The 22,204-nt window shown below is 47.2% G+C and overlaps 1 protein-coding gene across 2 annotated transcripts in view; it reads right to left on the bottom strand.

Moving 5' to 3' along the window:
* Nucleotides 1-22,204, bottom strand: part of MMP25 (matrix metallopeptidase 25) — a 165,874-nt gene that overhangs the window by 128,146 nt on the left and 15,524 nt on the right. Inside the window, exon 1 of one of the 2 annotated variants that reach the window (XM_078652889.1) lies at nt 17,605-17,624. The exons of the other annotated variant lie outside the window; for it this stretch is intronic. The gene's annotated coding sequence lies outside the window, so the exon portion shown is untranslated. Of the gene's footprint in view, nt 1-17,604; nt 17,625-22,204 lie in introns of those variants that run through there. 2 annotated transcript variants of the gene reach the window in all.

The raw sequence follows: 22,204 nt of genomic DNA, 5'->3' as shown, positions 1-22,204 counted from the left end.
GGGTGGTGTGTCTGTTGGGTGTTGTGTCTGTGGGGTGGTGTGTGTGGGGCCCGAACCCACCATAGGTGGTTCGGGCTCGCTCGCTGCACTTCCTCGCGTTACCGTGTCTGTTAGAACTGGGATTTCTGGTTGGCTAAGGCTGACGCCAAAGCCAGGCAGAAACCACCATTCTAGTCAGGGCAAGGGAGTCACACGCCAAGATAACCCCTGCTCACCCCCTTGGTAGCTTGGCACGAGCGGACAGGCTTATCCCGGAGGCAATGTGTAAAGCATTTGCGCATGCACACAACACCAACAACATCCTAGGCACACCACAAAAGGAACTCCACACATGGTTGTATAAAAATAACTTCTGTATTGTCAAAACACATCAGATAGGAATCACACATGTACATTGTGCCAACTGGCACGGGCAATATTCACAAGGGATTATTTACACAGGACAGGGCCACGTGGGCCACTGTCAGAATCAGCACTTAGTAGAAATAGCACTTCTAGAACATAGAATATAGGATATAAAATCACTGTAGCACAAATTAGCAAGTATAGCACACAACCAGTAACTACTGGTAACAGGTAAGTACCACCTACACAACCCTAATCACCTTAGGAGAATGTCACGCAGGTAACCAGGACCTTACTAGGACCACCTGTACTGGAAAGAACAACCACCTAAGTATCACAATACAATTAGGGGTATAAGTAAGAACACATTACACATGATGCATCAAAAACACATTCAGAGGTGCAGGGAAGGAAAACACATGATGCCTAAAACATTCAGAGGTGCAACACAGGAAAAACACATGATGTATAAAAACATTCAGAGGTGTAAGAAAACACAATTGCGCAAAACATCACCGTAGGCAATTACTATCATAAACATAGCAAAATCACATTGCGCCAACATCACATTAGGGCCTTGCGCCCTACCCACATACCAGCCCCCTGGCCAACTGCCCATCCAACAAGGGGACTCAAAAAGCCCTGTGTCCAGAATGTCAGGGCGCGCTGCCAAAGCAGCGTCAGTCAGGGTTGCGCCACCGGCGCAAAACCTAAACGCTGCAGCTGGCACTAAGTGCTGCGCAGCTGTGGAAGGCCTGGCACCACTGTGCCATCTCTGTCCCTCCCAGGGACACTCTCTCTCAAATTGCGCCTAAACGGTGCAGCTGCCCACTAATTGCTGGGCAGCTGGAGAACAACAAAACTGCGACAGGGCCCTCACTGGCCCTAGAAATAAAAACGCACCATCTGTTGGAGGCACGCAGGCTCTGCACCTACATACTGCGCACATTAGAGCTCTCTAGGCTCTGCAAGTAATGGTGGGGACCAGGGGAGCCACACAGGCTCTAGAAATGAACATCCCCTTCTCCTGGGACTCCTGAAGTAATGGGCGAAGACGTTGCAGCTGCCTGCTACCAGGTGGGTCAGCAACAATGAAGGACTGGCACCACTGTGCCTGAGGGGAGCCCTACTCTGGGGCCCCTACAACGACCATGTCCCATCGCTGGAGTAGCCCCCCGCCCCATCAGGTGGGGGCCGCTCGGGAACAGGGGTCCAACACTGTGCCTCACAAGGCACCCTGATGTGTACCGGGAGTCCCTCCCCTGAGGACTCCTAACTTCAGCAAAGACTGCCTCCCAAACGGCCCCTACTCACCGGAGCTGCGGGGCAGATCTCTCCCTGTCTCCATCTTCTCTTGGCGCGGGAGGCGGCATCTGCGGGGCTTCCCTCAGCAACATGGGAGCCCCGCCTCACCTCCATTACTGTTGTCTGGCTTCCTCGCCGGCCGCTACCGCCGATGCACGGGGCTCTCCTATGCTCACGGGAGCTCCGGGCCGACTTCCGCTTTCTGAGCAGGCCCCGCACACGTCACCACAGAATCTGCCTGGCTTCCTGTCTCGCAGGGCCGCCAATGGCAGCGCGGACCTGGTCAGGGAGGCGGGCCCAGCGTCTCCTGGACGATCCCTGGGCCGGCGGCAGGGATTTCCTGGTGCACGAGGGATCAGCTCCCCCGCAATTAAAAAGAAATGGCAGCGGGCTGCACACGGGGCACCACGAGGGGTAGGCACCCTTTCAATTCAATATAAAGCGGGGTGAGCTCCCGCTGCAGCAACTTAGCGGGGCAACGCCGGGTGGGCACCGGCTGTGAAAGATAAAGCGCCCCCAGGCGCTAACAGAAAATAAAGCGCTCTTAAGCGCTAGGGACAGCACACAAGCGCTTCCAGGCGCTAGAAGTTACAAGTCAAGCGCTCCCAGGCGCTAGAAGGAAGCACAAAGTCCAGTCAAAATAAAGCGCTCTCCCAGGCGCTGGGGGGGGGGGCAGAGTCCATCAAGCCCCCAAGGCAAAGACTACCATAGCAAAGGGGTCCCAGCAACAAAGTCTTTCAGGCATCCAGGGGCTGGGCAGGGCCCAGGGAGGCAAGCCTTCCCCTGGGCCCAAGCAGCAGCACGCCCCTGGCAGATTCAAGTAGGCACACAAGAACATTTTGTAAGGGGATCCAGCCCCTTTTTATACCATAAAATCCTTTATCTAGCAGGGTGCAGGCAGTGTGAGAACCAGCTACAACTGGTTATAGGGAACTCCTTTCAGTGTGAGGGGCAGAGGTGACAGCCGCCCAGCAGGAGGTGGAGCCAGCATTGTGGCAAGCAGGCACAGCCCTATTCACTCCCAGGTGCTATCTCCTCCCACCACTCTAGTTGCAGATGCAGTCATTCTACCAAGGGCTGACTCAGACAACCTCCTGGGGGCTCCCCAGCCCCTGTCACCCTCAAACCAGACAGTCAATCCACAAGCAGGCCCAGGCACACTCCTGGAGCCAGGCGCCAGCCAATCACGTGCCAGCAGACTCACTACAGCAGACTCACTACACACGCACACCCATGTCTAGAAGTGGCACTTCCACACTAGACACATTCATGCCACATACATCATTACGCAGCATTCAATCTCACGAGTTCGCACATACCAAACTCGACCCTGCAACTCCCCACACATCAGGAACTACCATGGTCACACAGATTCCCCATGCATTCCTATGGGAGGGCAGGTCACTCACCACACATACACAGAGAGCACACTTTACACTGTACCACAGTAAAAAAGTGTGCAAAGGCCTAAAATCACCAACACCAGGTCACAGAAACAGGCTAGGAAAGAGCAAAAAGTTTCGGGGTGAACCTGCCAAAATGGGCCAGGTCCAACAGTGTCCCTGAAATTGTTTTCACAAAAAGGTGTGTCACCAACATGAAAAGTTTGGAAAGCTGTGCACTACGGCATTGGCATGCAGTATACATTAATGGTTTCACACATAAACAAACTTGATTTGATCAAATATAGAATGCATGATGAAGTGGTATAATTGTTTAAATCTGTACATTTCATTTGGGTTTCAGATATGCCTCTGAAGAAGGGACCTTGCAATCCCGAAATGCATCGGGCATGAACGACAAAGTGCTGTGTTTTCACATTATTGTCATATGTTAAATTTGGTATCAAAGTAAAGCTTTGATGAAAAATTACTTTTTTCCTGTAAAAGAATATGTATTAAGTTCTAGCAGAATGGTACTAACAAGCACTTACAATGCAACGGTCTCGCCTTTGCAAAAGTTAGAGCTATTGGCATTGTAAATGACAAAATTCTTATTTATGTGTTGGTTTTGAAAACAGATAAATAAATGGCATTGTCATTTACAATGCCAATAGCTTTATCTCTTGCAAATGCGAGACCTATTGCATTTGCACCCACACACAGCGCCACACACACACAGAGCCATACACAGAGCCACACACACAGAGATCCACAAACACAGAGCCACACGCACACAGAGTGCCACACACACAGAGCGCCACACATACACACACAGCCACACACACACACAGAGCCACACACACACACAGAGCCACACACACAGAGACACACACACACAGAGCCACACACACACACACAGAGCCACACAGCCACTCACACGCACAGAGCCACACACACAGAGCCACACACACACAGAGCCACACACACCGAGAGCCACACACACACACACACACAGAGCCACACATACACACCAAAAAATAGAAATGTTGGAACCTTACATAAAATGTATGTTGTACTTCTTTAACAGGCAGAGGTCAGAGCTGGATATATATATATTTTTTTGCATATTTTATATAGCGCAAACTCGACCCGAAGGTATTGGAAGCGCTTGACATGAGCACTGTATTTACGTTACACATTCAGGCACGGGGAGATTAAGTGATTTGCCCAGAATCACAGGATGTGGACGTGACCTTGAGGCTCGAACCCTGGTTTCCAGCACCAGCGTCGGGCGTTTATGCCGACGGACCACATCCCCGCCCCTTTACGTGCAGTCACCTAAATGCTGGGAGTGATGGTTGTTCTTTGAGTTTCTGTGTATCTCTTGGTTTCATTGCACTCAAGGAAAGGTTATTCCTTTGGTGTTTTGCGCAAACATGTCAATTGACCTGCCACAAGCCTGGCTTGACTTCAAGCTTCAGAATCTGCTTGTGCTGCTAAATGGCAAAAATGACACACACCGTGGAATAAACTGAAAATCTATCATCCGCTCGGCTCCACTGGCTGCCCCAGTCAGTTTCATTCAGTAAATGCTCTGAAATGTGCTTTCCCTCTGTCATTAGTAGATCGAGTCCTTCGGCGTGTCTCGGCAAATCAAGCACTGAAGCAAAATAAGCACATGCATCGACAAAAAGCATTTTTTGTAGTCATTTCTTAAAAACAATCAAAAAGTTAAGCTATTAAGGCTATTAGGAAATGAGCAAAGGAGCCAGAAGCTACAGTACGGGAGCGAGTGCAACAGGAGAGAAGGATTACTTCAGTGAAACACTCCAGAGAGTAAATCACACAGACACGTGTAAAGAGTGTGTGTGAGAGAAACTGCAATGCATCAATGGCGTACAACTTGCAAAAAAAGCTAGTGGTTTAAAACGGAATGGACGTACATGCAACTGAATGGGGCTGTAGAAGAACAGGGCTGCATAGAGGAGAAGCGCAGCATGATATTACAAATAAGGATGACACCCTGTAAGTACAAGCCTGCTTAGTGGAGAAGTAATGTTGATTATGGAAACTCTCAAGCTCTCCCTGCTGATCCTGAAAATGCGCACGCCGCTGTTGTTGTTAACCCGGCACTCTGTATAATTTAACCAGCACCCAGCCAAAAGAGACCGACAGGAAACAAGCACTTGGTGCCCCTTCCCCTCTCCCCACCAGCGCCAGGACGCTTACGGGCAGCTGTGCGCTTTACAAGTCCAACACATTTACATTTACATCTCCCTGCCCAGAACTGACGAGTTGTCATTCAAACACGCCCCTGGAACTGATGAGCACAGCCCTTTGTTTCCAATTTGGATGTCTTCAGCGGAAGCACCTATGAACAAGTCATTAGGCAAGTTGTTTTTATTTTTTATTAGAACTACGGAACTTGTACTCTTAAATAACCCAGTATAACACTAGGTCAACAAGTCCCAGAATGCTAAGGAAATATAAAACCGGACTGGACTAAGTTGTCACACATGGACTGGGAAACTTGTCAGCTATGCAGAGGGGAGGCTGTCTGGGTATACCACTCCCTTTTTACCACATTACTGGTGCTTGTGCACACACAACCCCTACAGGGCCTTATACCACGCATAACATTACAATGTACTGGTATCAGGACACATTCCTGAATTAAACAAATGTATCACTTAAAAGTGATAGCACCTGGGTTTTACCTTGTACTATCAATAGTTACCTTAGTTTGCCCAGTCCAAGATGGTGTATGCTTAGTTTGCCCACGCCTACTTACAAGGCATAGTGCATTTATTATCTGGATGCTACACCATAAAGACTGATTCCCAGGCTAGGTTAGAAGAATCAATACAAGACGTAATAATAAAAACAATACTCTAAATCTTAATATTTTGTGCCAATTGTTTCCATGCCTTTACATTCATACAGCAGGATTACCCTGCCCTTTGAAGGCTGCACAATAGTGTGATCTCAACTGTGCCGAGTGAGAGAGAAAAGACATTTCCTGGTAGACTCCATTACGGTTTCACTGAAGCCGCCTGCCCTAAGCGTATAAATTATTTATACATAAAAGAAGGTCGACTTGCTTAAAAACGTCATGCTTCTGTATAACTAAGCCAAATAAAGTACACTAGTCTACAGTTAGATGAGTTTTTAGAAACAGGCATGAGGAGGATGAGTGGCCTGCGTGCTTAACCGGAGGGGGGGGGCAGCTGAGCGGCAGCCGAGGCGCAGAGCGAGCCTTATACGACCATGGCGGCTCCGTGCTGGCAGCCGGCCCGCACTCCGGAACGCTCTTCAAACACCCAGGTGACGGGACGGGGCCCCGCCATTTCCAGCACCGTGCGCTGGAGTATTTTAATGCTCTTCATTATGTAAACTTTACCAATGGATTTTTTCCCTGAAAGAGAGTCGGGCAAAACAAAGGCCGCCACAGAGGGCACTCCAATTAGATGAATCCCGGGTTCACGGCCGGCGCTACTGGAGAGAAGAGCGAATTCCTTCCGGCCTGCGCCCTGGCTAATGTATGCATTGCACCAGGGACTCATTTAGTTAATTCTAAATTGTGTCTTGCATGAAAAACAATGAGTCACGCAGACTTTTGTTGCCCTTTTATACAAAGCTCTAAATCACTTGTAGTTCTTTTGGCGGCAGCGCTTGTACTTTGAAGGGCTTTTAGCATCATGCACACCACAACGTTTTGTCCAAATTCTCCACAAACAAGAAGTACTGGTTTATGTGGTTCAATGCTGACTGGACCAGTCTTTAGCTAATGAGACAAGCGCTCGCCATTTGTCTCTAAGCCCCGTCCTTTTCAGATTGGGGGGCGTGTTTTTGACTTTCTTTCTAGGATGTAAACAACAGTCAAAAACACGCCCCCCGTCTGAAAAGGATGGGACTTACAGACAAATGGTTCTTCTTTCTATCTAAGCGCCGTCCTTTTCAGACTGGGGGCATGTTTTTGGACTGTTGTTTACAGCCTAGAAAGAATGTCAAAAACACGCCCCCCAATCCGAAAAGGACGGGGCTTAGTTCCAAAGAAGAATGTCACTGGGACCTCTTCTCCAATGGCTGGCCACCGTTTAGAAGGCCAGCCAATGGAGAAGAGGGGCGGGGTTAACCTCGCTACTCAAAGACATTAAATCTCGGGAGCTCGAGTGCGCATGTGCGCACCCGACGCCACGCGAGACCAAAAAATGCTGAATTGATTATATAATGAACAAGAAATAAATGTTTGAACAATGCAAAAAAGAAGTATATTGTGGTTCAAATTATGAGGAAATGCTGCTTCACCAGCAACACCCTCACAGAAGTGATGCCCGGCACACGGACACCCAACTTGAGCAATTGGCTCGCCGCCCATGTGCAGCCGACACCTGACCCTGAGCTCCACTGCATCTTCCTCAACGTCCTATCTCTCTGCAAGCACACCATAGAAATCTGGAACTCCATAACCACTCTCGCCATCACCCAAACCTGGCTCACCCCATCATCAGCACCCGACATTGCCACCGCCATGCCCCACCCAGCTACAAGATGATGCAAAGAGATTGCTCCGGCAGACACGGAGGAGGCATCCCCATCATTCACAAGGACACCCCCCAATGCACCCCCATGGAGGCCGACACCACACTGATCCTGGAGTACCTCAATTTCCACATCAAAACTGATGCAGAGACCACCTTCAAAGGAACTCTCACATACAGACCCCGGGCCCCGCTCTACCTTCTGCAACGCCATCGCCAACTTCATAGCTCCTTTGGCCATCGACTCCGAACATTATATCCTCCTAGGAGACATAAACTTTCATCTAGAGGACCCCAAAGACCACGCTCCTAGTAAACCTGGACAACCACAGATTCTCTCAGCAGGCCCGCACCCCCCCACATACTGGCAGACACACCCTGGACCCAATCTTCTCCTCCAGCAACAGATTAAATTCTCCCACACTACCGAATTGACGTGCACCAACCACAGCAGCGTTCAGTTCACCCTCACTGGCACTGCAAGCCCCCGACCAAACCCCCCCAACCCTACCGGAAATGGATCGGAATCACTGAACCCATCTGGATCTCCGCCTTTCAAAGATATCTCGCCCACCCCTGGCAACAACATCGAACTCTAGGCCCAACACCTTTCAAAGTGGATCTCCTTTGCCGCAGACACCCTCGCCCATTGAAAGACTCCTACAAAGACAGACCTACCAAATGAGCCAGCAGCTTCACCCCGAACTCCAGAACCTCAAATGCCACTGAAGAACACTGGAGAGACACTACCGATCCAGCGGGACCCCCCAACCACAAAACATTCGGATCAGCCCTCAGCAACTACTACCACCAACTGAAGGAAGCCGAGAAGGCCAGCCTCACCAACTTCATCGAAGCCAGCTCCAACCACTCCAAAGAGATCTTCTCCATTGTCACAGAGTTCTCCTGCGCTTCAGCCACCGAGTACTCCATCCATCCCTCCCACTCAGGCACTCAGGGACTCCCTAGCTGACTTCTTCCAACAGAGGATCTTGGACATCTACAGTAACCTTGACCACCAGCCTACCAACCTCAACCATCTTCACGTCTGCACCAATGCTACCGACGTGCCTAAACTCTCCGACTGGAATCAGCTCTCCACGAAGACACCTTCACCGGCATGATGTTAATCCACTCTGGCTCACTCAAGGACTCCTGCCCTCACCACATCTACAACCTAGGGAGAGAAAAGATCAGCACACACCTCACCAAAGCCCTCAACACCTCCATTATGACAGCCACAGTCCCGGCCAAACGGAAACACTCAGAAGTCAAGCCCCTTCTGAAGAAGCCCTCCGGCAACACCAGGGAACTCAAGAACTACCGACCCCTCTCTCTTCTACCCTTCAAAGTCAAAGTCCTGGAGAAGGCCATCAAATGCCAGATCACCAAATACCTTGAACACAACAACCTTCTTGACGCCTCCCATTTAGGATTCTGAACCAACCACAGCACCAAGACCACCCTGATAGCAGCCACCAATGACATCCGACGCCTCATCGACCAAGGTGAAACAAAGGCCCTCATCCTCCTCAACCTCTCTGCTGCATTAGACAATTCTTCCATAACACCCTCATCACCAGACTTTGACCGTGTTAGACCTGGCACCATTGGCTTGGGTCTCCCTTCCATTTTTCTCTTTTGTCTCATCTGTTTTTGTTGGTGTTAAGTGCTCTGTGTGCTGTTCTGCTGCCATTCAGTGCTACAGCGTGAATGCTCCCTATTGTAAATTGACCCAAGGGACATGATAGGAAAACCGAGTTTGGTATGCCTGAGCTCAGGATATTAGAGTGCATCTTGTGGTGAAGGTTATTTTCGTGTTCTGTGTTTGAAAGTGCCACTTTTGAAAGGTGGGTGTTTTCCGGCCTAAGCCTTCCAGTGGGCTCTGCTGTTATGTGTATTGGCTGTCTGGTTTTGGAGGGACAGGGCAAGCTGAGTGTGACCTAGAGTGAACAGAGAGATCTGCAGTTGGAGTATGGGGAGGGGTGACCCTTTGATCTGAAGCAGGACTGTGCCCGGCAAGGTGAATGATGGCTCCACCTCCCACTGTGCGTCTGATGGCAGACCCCCTCTTCCTGAAAGGCAGGATACCTCCTTGTAAACAAAGTGCTCCAGGACGACACCAAACAAAGTGCTCCAGGACGACACCAAACTGGTTCTGGCTGGGTTCGGGGGTCTTGTGACTGTTGAGAACAAAGGCTTTTTGGGGTATAAGTATCTATGCTGAAACCCCCCTACCCTAGTGTACGTGTCTATGGAACCATATATCAAAAGATCTCCCTCTAGACTACAACCACTGCATGCCGTGGCGTGGGTTCTGGTATGTGCATGGGAAATGTCCATGTGCGGTTCAGGTGGTGTATTGAATTTGCTACCCTAAATAATTGATTTTGGGTGTAATTTTCTAATGGTGCCACATAGTGCATGGAAACAGTTAGGTCTATCAATGTTCAGGCTATATACATTAATCAATGTCAAATGTTTCCCTTCTTCTAATATTCCTTGAAATATGAAGAAGCACATTGCATCATTACCAATTGTGCATATTGGCCCTTGTGATATATATAATAATAATAATAATAATAATCCACATTTGTAAAGCGCGAACAATCACCCGTAAGGGTCTCTAGGCGCTGGGGGCTGTCGGGAAGATTAAGCAAGCTATTGCCCAGAGTCACATGGTACTGGGCTAATCTACCGCTGGCACTGGGGATCAAACCATGATCCCCAAATTCCAACGTCAGTCGCCCTGGCCGCAGCGCCACACCTCTCCCCTTATATATGGCTACCGGTTTAGCGTATGCCAAAACCAATGACCCATTTTCCCATATGCACAATTGGTAATGATGCAAGGTGCTACATCATATTTCAAGGATGTGGTCTTAGGTGGACCAAACCAGGGGAGACATGGTGGAGCTGAGGGCATGCCTCAGGGGGAAAATAAATCACTGAATATAGTGAAACATGTGAAAGAGAACATAAGTATATGGGGAAAAACACTAAAGGTCGAATGTACGGGAAAGGAGGGGAAAATGCTAGGTACTACAGTAAAAAAAAGTCATGGGCAGCTAAAGACATTATCTGTATTGCAGATCATGATGGTAGACTCTGATATGAATATGCAGAATTTGAGGGAACCTTTCTAAATTAGTTTACAGACGTATATAAGTCACATGGTGCTCCTGACCCAGAGTAACTACAACAGTATTTGGTAGCTACTTCATTAGCTTGCCTGAGCAATTTCCAAAGGGAGTTCCTGACACAACCCTTCATTGTAGAAGAAATCAAAGAGGTTATTTGTGGTCTCCCAAATGAGAAGGCACCTGGTAAAGATGGCCTACCAGCCAAACGATCTAATACTTACTCAGACCTGCTGGCCCCATGACTCTTGGAAGTTTCTAAGGAGGCATTGACTAAAGGCGTGCTACCACACACTCTCCTAGAAGCACTACTGATTGTTCTTTTGAACCCCAATAAAAAATAGACAACTGTGAGCCCTATATGCCCCTCTCTCTAATACTCTGTGTTGACAAAATATTTGCTCAAATCATAGCAAACAGATTACTGCTGCTGCTTTCCGGAATGGTACTGCTAGACCAGGCTGGGTTTATTATCGGTAGGGCAACTACATACAATTTACGCACCTTCTTTGCCGTACTCCATCAAATGCAACCCAAGCTAGACGCTGTAGTGGTCTTTTTGGACTGCACCAAAGAATTTGCCTAACTTGAATGGTGGCACCAACAAATATTCCTGCCACAATAGGAGTCCCCGCTCCCTATCTGAAACTCGACACCACTCTTTATAAATCTCCTGAAACCAAGATATATATATATATATATATATATATATATATATTCACTGAAAAAACCATAGGTTTCAGGAGTTATATAGTTAGGAATTAGCTTTTACAAAACCTTTGAAATTCACTCAAAAAACTATAAGTTTTAGTGGTGTTATAGTTAGCTGGACATTTTACTCATACAAAACCATTGAAATTGCTCCTATATAGTTAGTTGTACTAAGTATATATCGCGCACCCGCAATCCACTGCTGATGATGTCACATATTAGATCATTCATGACATGGTCAGTGACATCACTGATGACATCTCAAATGACATCACTGATGACATCACTGATGACATCATCCAGTGAATGTGGTTTGCTTCGTTATTTAAATATGCATTATATATGTAGCAATTTGCATTGAAGAATGAGTGGATGTATATAAATAAATATTTGGATGGAGGATTTAGTAGCAGTGTAATTGACTGTTTACTTGACCAATTTATAATGTCTCACTAAATATAGTGGATAGTGACTAAACTGTGTGAATATCTGTATCACTTTGTCAGTTGTTGTGTAAACTGATTCTACAGTTGGTTACTAGCTATGTGAAAGTCTATATTAGTTATTGATTAGTTAACTGAGTATTTGTATGGGAGTGTGAAAGTGTGTGTGGTTCGGTGGAGGGTGTGTGACTGTCCAAAGATGTGTGAATAGTTTATTCAGTAGATATATGAAGTTAAAACTACATGTTCTAACAGTTTGGGTGAGGGAATCTCTTTATGGGTGTGGTGATGAGCAAATATATTTCTCAAAGGTACAGGTCCAACAAACTAGAAAAATAAAAGGCAGTGTATGTGTCAGTTGTTATATATAAATAAGTATACATAAGACACAATGATTGTGTGAGTGACTGTATGGATAACTGTATACTTGTAATAATGATTTTATAATTCACTAAGTATGACTTACTATCTAAATGAATAGAAGAAGTGTTGTTTGTATAAGTGTTTTGCTAAGTAAATATGTAAGTATGATCCATTGTTTGCATAAGTGAGTAGGATGACTTCATATGTGAATAGGATGCGTGCTGTTGTTTAATGTCGATATAGATATATAAGTATTTTTGATAGTGTTCTATTGTTCATTGACAGCATGTATGAGTGAATCCATAGGTAAGGGATTAGATGTGTGTATACATGTATGAATCACTGAGTGGATTTTTAGATACTTGTATTGCTGTGACAATGGATTTAAATATGATACTCTGTATTTTACAAAGAGTGATGAAAAATTGTAATAGTGTATGAAAAGGTGTATGTGATTGTCACGTGGATGATGTCATCAGTGATGTCATCAGTGATGTCATTTGAGATGTCATCAGTGATGTCACTGACCATGTCATGAATGATCTAATATGTGACATCATCAGCAGTGGATTGCGGGTGCGCGATATATACTTAGTACAACTAACTATATAGGAGCAATTTCAATGGTTTTGTATGAGTAAAATGTCCAGCTAACTATAACACCACTAAAACTTATAGTTTTTTGAGTGAATTTCAAAGGTTTTGTAAAAGCTAATTCCTAACTATATAACTCCTGAAACCTATGGTTTTTTCAGTGAATTTCAAAGGTTTTTTTAAATGCTAATTCCTAACTATATAAGGCCTGAAACCTATGGTTTTTTCAGTGAATTTCAAAGTTTTTTTTAAATGCTAATTCCTAACTATATAAGGCCTGAAACCTATGTTTTTTTCAGTGAATTTCAAAGGTTTTTTAAATGCTAATTCCTAACTATATAAGGCCTGAAACCTATGTTTTTTTCAGTGAATTTCAAAGGTTTTTTAAATGCTAATTCTATTAGCGGATAATGTTTAAATATATTAATATCCTAGTGGGACCACCTGAGCAGCCCTAGGGGGTCAGGGTGTTTCTACCCTGCCCCCTTTTTGTGTTCTACACGTTTGTTTTTCTGCTTTCTTGTGCCTAATTCCTAACTATATAAGGCCTGAAACCTATGTTTTTTTCAGTGAATTTGCATGGTTTTTTAAATGCTAATTCCTAACTATATAAGGCCTGAAACCTATGGTTTTTTCATTGAATTTGCAAGGTTTTTTAAATGCTAATTCCTAACTATATAAGGCCTGAAACCTATGGTTTTTTCAGTGACTTTGCAAGGTTTTTTTAAATGCTAATTCCTAACTATATAAGGCCTGAAACCTATGTTTTTTTCAGTGAATTTCAAAGGTTTTTTAAATGCTAATTCCTAACTATATAAGGCCTGAAACCTTTGTTTTTTCAGTGAATTTCAAAGTTTTTTTAATGCTAATTCCTAACTATATAAGACCTGAAAGCCCACCAGGAATCTCCAGTATGCACCAGGGGACTGCATTGCAGAGAGGTGTAATTAAGCCACGGCCCTTTTTACACCTCTCTGCAACGCAGCCCCCGTGCATGTTTGAAGAGGGGGAACTCATTCCCCCTGCATACTGGGGGCCCCTGGGGGCCAACTAGCCCACCTGGAACCTCCAGTATGCGCCAGGGGGCTGCATTGCAGAGGTGTAATGAGGCTATGCCCTTGTTACACCTCTCTGCAACGCAGCCGCCTGACGCGTTTGCAGAGGGGGAACTAATTCCCCTTGCATAATGGGGTCCCTGGGGGCCAACTAGCCCACCAGGACCTCCAGTATGCGCCAGATGGTTGCATTGCATAGAGGTGTAATGAGGCCACACCCTTTTTTACACCTCTCTGCAACGCAGCCCCCGTGCATGTTTGAAGAGGGGGAACTAATTCCCCTTGCATACTGGGTGTCCCTGGCAGCCATCTTGTGCCTTGTTAGAACCAAGGCACAAGAAAGCAGTGAAACAAAGGTGTGAAACTCGCAAAGGGGCCAGAGTAGAAATACCCTGACCCCCTAGGCCTGCTCAGGGGGTCCCACAAGGACCCCCAAGGCAAAAAAAAAATATATTTTTTTTTTAAGTAGCGGGGTACAAAAAAACAATAAAAAAATATAAAACAACAATAAGAATAAAAAAACAGTTCTTTTCAGAACTACCTCCAATTTATATAAAAATGCTACATTTAAAAAAAACTCTCTTTCTTTTTTTCTCCAGGGTACGCGTACTGGTTCGTGTACCGATACGTGTACCGGGGCGCGCACCCCCTCAAAAACAGAAAAAAATAATAATGAGTGTGTGTGTGTGTGGTGTGTGTGTGGGGGGGTGGGTGTGGGGTGTGTGTGGGGGGTATGTGTGTGGGGGGGTATGTGTGTGGGGTGTGTGTGTGTAGGATGTGTGGGTGTGTGTGTGTGTGGGGGTGTGAGAGGAGTGTGTGTGAGGTGTGTGTGGTGTGTGTGTGTGTGTGTGTGTCAGAGGTGTGTGTGTGTGGGGAAGGGGTGAGGTGTGTGTGGGGGATGTGTGGGGTGTGTCTGTGAGGTGTGTGTGTGTGGGGGGGAGTGAGGTGTGTGTGGGTGGGGGGTGGGGGGTGTGTGGGTGTAGGTGGGGGTGTGTAAGGTGTGTGTGTGGGTGTGTGGGGTGTTTGGGTGTGGGTGGAGGTGTGGGTGTATGAGGTATGTGTGGGGGGTGTATGTGGGGGGTGGGTGGGTGTGGGGTGTGTGTGTGTGGGGGTATGTGTGTGGGGCACCCCTCAAAAAAAGGAAAAAAATTATAAGTGTGTGTGTGGTGTGTGTGTGTGGGTGTGTGTGTGTGTGGGGGGGTATGTGTGTGGGGTGGGTGTGTGTAGGATGTGTGGGTGGGTGTGTGGGGTGTGTGTGTGGGTGTGTGTGTAGGTGTGTGTGTGGGTGTGTGTGTGTGAGGAGTGTGTGTGTGGGTGTGTGTGTGTGTGTGAGAGGTGTGTGTGTGGTGTGTGTGTGTGTGTGGGGTGTGTGTCAGAGGTGTGTGTGTGTGGGGGAGGGGTGGGGTGTGTCTGTGAGGTGTGCGTGTGTGTGCGGGGGGGGAGTGAGGTATGTGTGGGTAGGGGTGTGTGGGGTGTGTGGGTGTAGGTGGGGGTGTGGGGGTGTAAGGTGTGTGTGTGGGTGTGGGTGTGTGTGGTGTTTGGGTGTGGGTGGAAGTGTGGGTGTGTGAGGTATGTGTGGGGGGGGGGTGTGGGAGGGGTGGGTGTGGGGTGTGTGTATGTGGGGGTATGTGTGTGGGGTGTGTGTGTGTATGAGTAAAATGTTCAGCTAATTATAACTGGTGTCAAACCTATGGTTTTCTCAGTGAATTTAATAGGTTTTTTAAATGCTAATTCCTAACTATAACTGGTGTGAAACCTATGTTTTTTTCAGTGAATTTCATAGTTTTTTTAAATGCTAATTCCTAACTATAACTGGTGTGAAGCCTATGGTTTTTTCAGTGAATTTCAAAGGTTTTTTAAATGCTAATTCCTAACTATATAAGGCCTGAAACCTTTGTTTTTTTCAGTGAACTCGCAAGGTTTTTTAAATGCTAATTCTATTAGCGGATAACATTTATATATGTTAATATCCGTATGGGACCACCTGAACAGCCCTAGGGGGGTCAGAGTGTTTCTACAAGGCCCCCAAATCTTTTTTTTTTTCTTGTAAAAAATTGAGGTACGCTTACGGTGCGCGTACCGGTACGCGCACCGTAAGCGTACCCCGCGATTTTCCGATTTTTAAAAAAAAAAATTTTTTTGGGGCCTTGGGGGTCCTTATGGGACCCCCTGAGCAGGCCTAGGGGGTCAGGATGCTTCTACCCTGTCCCCTTTTTGAGTTCTACACGTTTGTTTTTCTGCTTTCCTGTACCTCAGTCTACCGAGGCACAAGATGGCTGCCAACAGTTTCTGTTTTGGAGTGTTGACAGACATTGGCAGCCAATCAGAATGCAGCTCGCGCACTAGAGGTACGCGTACGGTACGCGTACGTGCGTGTACCGTAAGCGTACGGGTAAGCTCACGGGTAAGCTGCCATAGATATATAAATTTTTTTGAACCTAAATTACTCAAAATCCTCTGGAGCACATATCTTGAGAAATAGCAAAGGCACATCGGGCTACCAGTCCCTACAATTTTGCCAAGTTTGGTGAAAATCCATTCAGCCGTTCGGGCTAAAAGTGTGACCGACCGTCCTATGGAAAATAACATGGGGAAAACATGTTTTGGGACCCCCCTTTTATCTCGGCCCCCGCTTGACGGATCCCCCCCAAACTTTCAGGGAAGGACCGGAGCGCCGCGAGGCAAAGTTGCTGAAAAATTCAGGCAGATTCCCCAACCGGCGCCAAAGTTATTCCCAATAGAATGTTGCGATTTCCCTATGGAAAACAATCCTAACTATATATACCTACTGGCGACCGCCAGTAGGTAATATATATATATATATATATATACACACACACACACACACACACACATATATATGTGAATCTTCTCCCCTATACCTATACAATGCAGCACCTGACAGTGATGCCACTCTTGCTGCTAGTATTTGCAATAGCGCTTGAACCACTAGCTGCCAAGCTTCAGAAAATCACATGCAATTTGCCCTGCTGTTCCACGACCGTCTCCTGCTGATATTGTTCTATGCCGATGATATCACCCTCTACCTCAGGGAACTCCGGGGAAGCCTCAATCCCAAACTTTGGGAAATTACGAGGTTTTGCACTATTGTCCGGGCTCACCATTAATTGGAATACATAAGCTATCTTCCCACTTACTACAAGGACCTAGTGGAACTTGAGTTTCCGCTGCAATGGTGCACCGAGCCTGTTAAATATCTGGGGATCTGGCTGCGCCAGGGCTCAGGGGAAATAATGGCTAGAGCGGCCAACTTTGAAGGTGGGGAACCAGGTTAGAGTCTGGCGGGAGGCTCAAGCATCCTGTGATTCTTGGCAAATCACTTAATATAACCCTGCCTGAAAAAAGTGAATGTGTCCGTCTGTAATGCAACTGGTGCTCATGTAAAGCATTCTGATTCCTTCGGGCCGAGTTCGCGCTGTATACAACAACAAAAAAAAGAAAATTATGGTTGTGCAATTACTCACCTGGAGGAAGATATTGACATATGGCTTAAACTGCCATTATTCATCGCTGGCAGGATGGGATTGATAAAAATGGTAGAATTACCAAAATTCGTGTACGGTACTAATTCATCAATATTTCCTTTACACTCGCCCCAGGCAGGCGGGCTTCCTTATCGCCCCACTCCCTTTTTTCTGTGAGGAGGGAACAAAAGACGGTATCACAAAAACATAATTTAAAAATCCACACATGGGCAGACTTACATGAAGGAGGGCGTTTTATCTCTTTGGATTCGCTTATGACACGGGCACACTTAAACGCTACTTCCTCACGGTTACTTAGAACCATACTATACCGGGAAAAGCTAACCGCACTCCCGCCCTTTGAGATTCCGGCTAGAGCCGGTTAGAATGTGGATCCTGACACGACCCTCACACACGAAACCTGGGGAAACCGATGATGCTCATAGCCTGGAATGGCACTATTCCCACGTAGGAGGCTGCACCTGATTCGTTAAAGATTCCTCCGTAGAATGCACTATAATACCCCGCGCGCGCTGCACTGGCAGTTGAGAGGACTCCTGCTGTGAGCGGTTTGGAGAAGCGGGCGCGCGATCCCTCCACTTAGAGTGCGCGTGCCCTGGCATTTTCCGCTACTGGCAACAAACAATTTGCACCATTCAGGATGTCGCTCTGTCGATTCCTCAGACTGTCACTGCACCTTTGGTCTGGGTCAAACACACAGGAAAGTGTTGCGCTCCTGTTGGGCAAAGCAGGGCCGGTTCTAGGATTCTGGGGGCCCTGGGCAGAAAGCGAATTTGCAAGGCCCCTTTAATGTGCCCAGACGTTACACATTCAGGGCTGCCTGCATCTCAATAGATGCCCCTGCTCCTCTAGCTGCAGCCCCTCCCTCTTCTTAAGTGCCTCTTAACAGCTCATAAAGCGCTGGAGGTGTGAGGGTTGGTTATCTGCAGAAAGTGTTAATAATAATTCTGCCAGGGAGCTCAACAGGGGGACAATAGCCATCCCGCTGTGCCACCGCGCTTGTAGGGGGTGGAGGCCTAGTTGCTGTACACACCGGAGGAAAGTGTTCTCTTGCAACTGGGACTAACTACCCCCTACCCCTCACCCCCCTCAGGTACGCTGTGCTACAACAAATCAATGAGGCCGGGGGGGGGGGGGGGGGGGAGGGGGGGGGGCTAGGGTGGAGCACTTGTAAGGTCGTCCCACCTTTAATGCCATAACATGGCTGTGTCGCGTTGGTACGGGGCCCCAAGTTAAAGAACTGACTACGGGGCCCTGGGCAGCTGCCCACACTGCCAATGCCTAGCGTGGCCCAGGGCCAAAGGTTAGTAGTAGCTAAACGCTGGGGACGAGGTCGCTGTCCCACCACTAAACAGTGGCTGGCACAACCGACTTACTGCTGTGAGCAAATTTAACTTCAGGAAGATTTTCTACCCAAAGCATCATGGCAAAAAGACATCTGTCTGGACTTGTTCAAGCAATGCTTAGTAGATCAGAACCAGAGGCTACTTCTTAAGAACCACCAAAGCCATGAGGCTGTGTGTAGGGTGAAACGTTTTGGTTAAGTGTGGGGTGTGTGGGCGAACGTGGGAGACATAGCTGAACTAAATTTTGAGGATGACATTTACAGAATGGTACATGTTTCGTGTAGTATCTTTTCTACAATTTTTCCTCGTTCTATAACGCCGAACATCTTAACTTAAATTAAAAAAAAGAAGTTCTTCAGAGGTACTTAACTTATTAAGTGGTGCAGACTTTGAAAACTGCTGAAAATTTCAAATGGTAAAATACCCAATTACCTGTTCTAGCAAGGGAGGAACCCCTCAGTACAAACCACTGAACCAGGATGCCACAGATGTCAAAGACATAAACACAGATTGTGGTAGCCCTCGAACAAAGAAGCATACAACGTTTCACAGGTGTTTCCCTTCAGTGGAGCAATAAATAGTGCTTCAAAATAATGATATGCATGAGGCTTTCACATCTGTTCCAGATCCTTAAACGAGAGCGCCAGTAGCATGGTAGCTGAGTCACAGTTCACACTAAAACACAAAGAACAAAAAATAACGCCACACGCTTCTGTAAAATCACTTATCCTTGGAGCCACAAACAATTTTTAAACAGTATGCAGGTTTGCAGGTTGTTCAGAATCCATTGTGGATGTAATTCAGGGATACTTTTCAAGGAACTGAGAAACTGTATGTTTTCGTAGTAATTTTCAGCTCGGATAAACCCCACAAAATACATGCACTACATTCCTTTGTTTCTTGTTTTCTCTTTCAGTTGTCTTGCCTCAAGTCCCTCTTCCCTCCACCCAACCCAATCGGCAGCCCTGGGAGGGCTGGTCAAGTGACTAGATCTCTGCACCTCCCTCCCTTGTCCAAGAGATTAACATCCACTTCCTTACTTACCTTCCCTGCCAGAGAATCCAGCCTGGTACAAAAGGGGGTGGTGATCAGGGCACAAGTCCTAAAAAAATAAGTGGGGGGACGCTGATGTGACGACAGGAAGTGACCTCACAAAAGGTGGCTTGCACCATCAGACTCATTGCCTCCTCTCGCTCACCCCTTAGATGCGTTTGCATCAGAGGAGCCAGCGCGTGAGCAGCGTTCTGAATGAGCTCCAATCTCGCCCCGGAGAGGCCAAAGAGTGAATGTGTGACTCCATTTGCTCCAGTTATCGAACTCCCGGTAAAATAAGTGGGGGGACTCCGTCCACCCGCGTGGTACCCCTACTCGAGCCCTGGTGGTGATGGACGGGGCATCTGAACCAATCAAACACTCACACCCAGTCAACAGATCTGGGTTTAATCCATCACCGTTCTTTAGCCCGCTCTGCCACCCCAGTTCAGACATGGCCATATGCAAATCAGTCTGACCCTGTGCCTCATGGGAACAGTCCAGCCCGAACTGCCAAGCCATGCCTTCCCTGGACCAGAAACATGCTTCCTAGGACCGGTTCTGGCATTTCAGCCATCTTCAGCCTGGCTTGCTTGAATCCAGTGGCAAAGTGAGCAAGGGACTCACGTCTGAGCATACCCTGCCAACTTGTGGCGAACAAAGCGGTACAAAAACGGGTGGTGATGGACGGGGCAAGCGCCTTGAGACCCTATGGGTGAGTAGTGCGCTATATAAATGCCCGAACTTGAACTTGAACTTATGAACCAATCAAACACTCACACCCAGTCGTGAGAGAATCCAGCCTGGGCATCCAGGTGCAGGGCAGAAAGGTTAAGGGCATTTTCCCAAGGTTGCTTCCCTCATTGGCCCTGTCAAAACCTAGGGCCCGATCCCCGGCCCATTGATGATCATCACACAACTATCCTTCCGCCAAACCATCTCTACTCCTGTTCATCTGACCACTAATAATATTCTGTACACACCTACAATCAACAGCAGAGTTGGTTCTTGGATCACTGGACATCCATTTATGGTGTTACCACTAGGTCACTTCATATCGACTCCAGAGGGTACTGTAACCAGCACAAGCCATGGGCACCCTGCTCTAGCTTCTGGGTGGACACCACAGTGAATTTATCTAGGCTGCCTATGCGCAGGGAAAAGCATGTGCTGCTCTGTCACTCTTAGGTCGAACCTAGCAAACAAAGTCTGAAAAATGCCTGGCACGGTTAAATCTCGATGAAGGAGAGCTGAATGCCATTTAGAAGCTGGGCAGTAGGCTAGACCTTCAACTTGTGATTTTCCGCGTTGGTTCTCCTCCTCATCTCTTGGCTATTTGTTGTTGAGCTTGCTCATGCTGATATTATTCCCCTGGCTCCTTGTAAACAGAACGTTCTCTTAATCGTTCATAAAATGGGCTCCTAGGATCTTTACACTGGTTGCCAGTGTCCAGTGCATCCCTTAGGGCTGCTCCTTTGTTGCTTCTGGATGGACCCAATACAGCCGTTTAGCAGGAAGCACAAAAGCAGTACATGCCCTTGGCTCGCTATCCTCTCCTGGGTGGAACCTATAGAGTTATTACTCTGGTTGCCTGTAACCAGATTACTAATGTCATTTGCGCCTCTGTCACCTAAAGGTGGCCAACGAGCATGTACAGTGGATGGACCCTGCCACTTGTACATGCTCTTTGGTCACTTTTAGGTGACAAAGGGGCAAATCAGGCTTGTAGGTAACCCCTCCTCACGTTCTGAAGGACTTCAATATTAAGGTCACCTACTGTGGCTGATGCTTCGGAGGTTTCTACTGAGCATCTGCCACTACTCCCTGTTTAATGGACATGCCTTGAGCTGCACCTTAATTGCTCCTGAGTGGCTCCTACTGAGGGACCTCAAACAGGCACAACAATAAATTCAGTGCAAACACAAGGAGACGATGGACGGAGCACTGAAACTTTTCACACACTCACCCCCAGTCACAGATCTGGGTTGAATCCATCATCTTTCTTAAGATCACTTCACCACCCCAGTTCAGACACAGCCATGTGCAAATCAGTCTTGACCCTGTGCCTCATGGGAACAGTCCAGCCGGAACTGCCAAGCCATGTCTTCCCTGGACCTGAAACAAGCATCCTAGGACCGGTTTTGGGGTAACACCCCTCATCAGCCAGGCTATCTTGAATCCAGTGGCAAAGTGAGCAAGGGACAATGCAGGCATTCTATGTCACCACTGTTCCTGCCTTTTCATGCATAGGTGCAACGACTTAAGATAAGATCAGAGCACCACTCTGACACAAAGCCAAAAAGCTTCCTGCATAGGCACACTGCAATTCAGCACTCTTCCAACCCATCACTTCTTCATGGTGCTGCAGTCCGCTAATGCAATTTGGTGTCTCTTCGGGGTAAGAAGTGCTATATAAATGCAAATCTAATACACTACACTGA

The sequence above is a fragment of the Lissotriton helveticus genome, chromosome 7 (genome assembly GCF_964261635.1).
Source record: "Lissotriton helveticus chromosome 7, aLisHel1.1, whole genome shotgun sequence".
NCBI classification, from domain to species: Eukaryota; Metazoa; Chordata; class Amphibia; order Caudata; family Salamandridae; genus Lissotriton; species Lissotriton helveticus.
The sequence above is the reverse complement of the archived record's forward strand: the minus strand, read 5'-3'. Positions and strand labels throughout refer to the sequence as shown.